Below are 3,306 nucleotides of genomic sequence, written 5' to 3'. Positions count from 1 at the left end.
TCCAGTATTGCTGAAGGGGCGAGAAACAGGCATGACGTCTCTAGTCAGAACCATTATTCTTTTCCCTCAACAGTTCCAAGCCTGTAGAGACCTGACCCTCAGGATCTGCTTCCTCAGCCCCATCTGCTCCTCAAGCTGTTATAATCTGACTTCTAAACTGCCCTTGCCTCGTCTCTAAGCTCAAATGGATGTGTCTCAGTCTTATCCAATGTCTCCGTCATGGAACCCCCTCTTCCCTTGGCTTCTGTGGCCTCTCCTGACCCTGGTCTTCCACCTGTTTCCCATCACTCCCTCCAAGTCTTCCTGCTCTGCGCCATCTCCAGTTTTGGCATTGCTGTTTTCTCCAGAGGGAATTCTCATCCACAGACAAGGACTTAAGCTCCCACTGACATCTGTCTTCAGAGCTTCAGGCCTACAAATCCAGCTGGTTACTAGACTTTGGCATCCCACAAGGAATCTCAAACTCCAGTGACCAAAGTGAAAGCATCATCTCCACCTCCAATCTTCCCCACCTCAGAACTGCCACCACCCTAACAGCCAGAACTTGGATGTCAACCTGTTTTTGTTTTTTTGGATTTTTTAGAACAACTCAGCAAAATAAAATTCCGGTGTTATTGTTGGACAACATTGTTTCACACATACATCAAACAGGCCAAAAAAATAAACAGCAACTTCATAGACAAAAAAAGGGAGAAAAAAAGAAACCTTTTTATCTTTGGCCTTTTAACCATCTCATACAAACCAACTACTTACAGTACAGCTAAAGTGCACAAACAAAAAAAGTTACTGGAATGCTAGGAATAAGATTGTTTTGTTGTTGTTGTTTTTGCTTTTTTACAAGGTTTTTTTTTTTTCTCCTTTGAGATTATAATGAACAGGTCACACCACAAGTAAAGTCAGAAGTAGGACAGAGAACCGCTCCAAAGGCTGGTTTGGTCATCCCAGATCATTAAAAATGGCTGACCCCTAACAATATGTACAAAAATATAAAATATAAATACAAAATACAAACAAATTTTCCTTTTTTTAAAGTACTTTTAAGAAAAAAAAGCAGGGCCTTGGAAGTTTTGGTTCTTTTTTCCTCCCCTGTTGCAAGTTCACACTGTGGTTTTGGTTGGGTGGTGAAGAGCCGGTGTCATCTGCGGGTGGCACTGCCCACGGTGGGCAGTGGGCGGTGGGCGGGCTGGCGGGCCTCTCTACTCGAAGGTGACCACGTTTAGATTCTGAGGCGGGAAGTGGAGGGTGAATAGGTCACGGTGGCCTTTTATTTTTAGTTTAGCTTTTCCTCTTTTGCTGTCTAGTCATCCTCATCGGTCTTCTGCTTCTTGGTATCAACATCATCATCCTCGTCATCTTCAGCTGCCTGTTTGCCCCTAGCTGCCTCAGCCTCCTCATCTTCCTCTCCATCCTCTTCTTCACCATCACCTTCCTCCTCCTCCACCTCTTCCTCACCACCGTCTTCCTCTTCTTCATCTACCTCATTGTCAGCCTCCTGCTCCCCACTTTCCTCACTAGCATTCCCATTAGCAGGGGGTCTCTTCCACTCTCTGCCTCCTCCACAACTTCCTTCTTCTCCTTTACGTCCTTGGTGGGGATTTCAGAGCTAGAGTCCACGGCTGCGTCTGACAGGTGGGGCACGCGGTGATCCAATGCAGTGGGTTAAAAAGGAGACTAGAGTGCAGGGACTCTGGCTGTACAGCTGCCGGAGGTGGTTGCAGCGAATGGGGAGCTGCACCCTGGATGTCGATCTTAACTGCTCTCTCCTCTTCTCCACCCACATCCAGACCATCTCCCAAATCATCATGGATTCTGCCTCTTACACTTCTCTTGCATCCATCTATTTATTGTCACCCCCACGTCACCCAAATCAATGTCAGCTCTTCCATCTCCCTTGGCCTCCACAGCTCAATAGGAACAGATAAAGGGTGAGAACAGGAAATCTGTGGAAGAAATTAATATGGCCAACGAACACAAAAGAGTGACCGATCTTGTTAGTAACTAAAGATAGACCCATAGTATGAATGAAGTTCTAGAGAAATGGAATATTCCTGCATTCGTTCAAACCCTTTCGGAGAACTTTCTTCAGTATCAAAGTTCTGAATGAGAAACTATAACCCAGAAGCTCATCTTTTAGGAATCTGTCCTAAGGAAATGATTGGGTGTCACACAGGATCTATGAGAGTTTAACTATCCACGGATCACTTACCCTGAGCATTTTCTCATTTAATCTTTGGAGAGTCCCCCTGTGAAGCTGGGGGTGTTGAGCCCATTCTACAGATGAGAAAACTGAGACTTAAATAACATTTCCCAGAATGCTTGTAAAGGTCAGAGCTCACACCACAAGCCGAGAAGCCCAAGACGCTGCTGTCTCCTGAGCACAAATGCCTTGACCCTAAAGAGAACAGGTTCAGGAGAAACACCATGTGGGTGCCTCCTGCTTGGGAGCTCAGTGGGGAGGCAGGGATGGAGCACGGGGCGGGGGCAATATATGGAGCCCAAGGCAGCTACAGAAGCTATGGAGGGCCTAGGACAGCGGGAGGATCCTGGCCCACTGGCCTTCGTGTGTACTGGCATCGGGGAGCGTGCTGTCCTCCCCTGGCCTAGGCACTGGTGGAATCAGGGAGAAATAGCAGCCCGTAGCTGGCCACTGCAGCTTGAGGAAAGGAGTTTATTTTGTCTCCAGTGCTGCTTCTGCCTTCTTCCTCTGCCTTTCTACTGTTTGGGCATCACAGTGAGGAAGAAGAGGGAATGGATATGGACCATGTAACCAGCAGAGTCTGCCACAGGGGAATAGAGTCCCCAGGCCACCTCTGGGCACCTCCACTGTGGAGACTTGAGTTAAAAAAAAAAAAAAATTACTCTATGTTAAGGAGGATAACTAGAGCCTGGGAGTTCAGGGCCAGTGTGGGCCACATAGCAGCACCCTGTCTCTTTTGGGGGGGTTGGGTGGGGAGGGTACCAGGGATTGAACTCAGGGCACTCGACCACTGCACATCCCCAGCCCTGTTTTGTATTTTATTTAGAGACAGGGTCTCATTGAGTTGCTTAGCACCTTGCTTCTGCTGAGGCTGGCTTTGAACTCAAAATCCTCCTGTGATTACAGGCCTACGCCACTATGCCCAGCCTCCAACAGCCTGTCTCTTTAAAAAAAAAAAGAAGTTTCTGTGCGCTCCCAGAGCCAGCCAAGTCGGTAGAGAAGCTGGAGGGGTTTGGGATGCTCTGCTCCATTTCCCTCTACCGCGTGGTGCATGGGCAGCCCTGAACTTTACCTTTGGCTCCCTGAGAGGATATGACATGGCAGCCTTA

The 3,306-nt window shown here is 47.9% G+C and overlaps 1 pseudogene; it reads right to left on the bottom strand.

Moving 5' to 3' along the window:
• Positions 1-1,113: 1,113 nt before the first annotated feature.
• Positions 1,114-1,644, bottom strand: LOC124109684 (prothymosin alpha-like; annotated as a pseudogene).
• Positions 1,645-3,306: the final 1,662 nt, after the last annotated feature.

The sequence above is a fragment of the Marmota monax genome, unplaced genomic scaffold (assembly GCF_021218885.2).
Source record: "Marmota monax isolate L192 unplaced genomic scaffold, Marmota_monax_Labrador192_F-V1.1 WCK01_AAM20220418_F8-fsc00008, whole genome shotgun sequence".
Lineage (NCBI taxonomy): Eukaryota > Metazoa > Chordata > Mammalia > Rodentia > Sciuridae > Marmota > Marmota monax.
The sequence above is the reverse complement of the archived record's forward strand: the minus strand, read 5'-3'. Positions and strand labels throughout refer to the sequence as shown.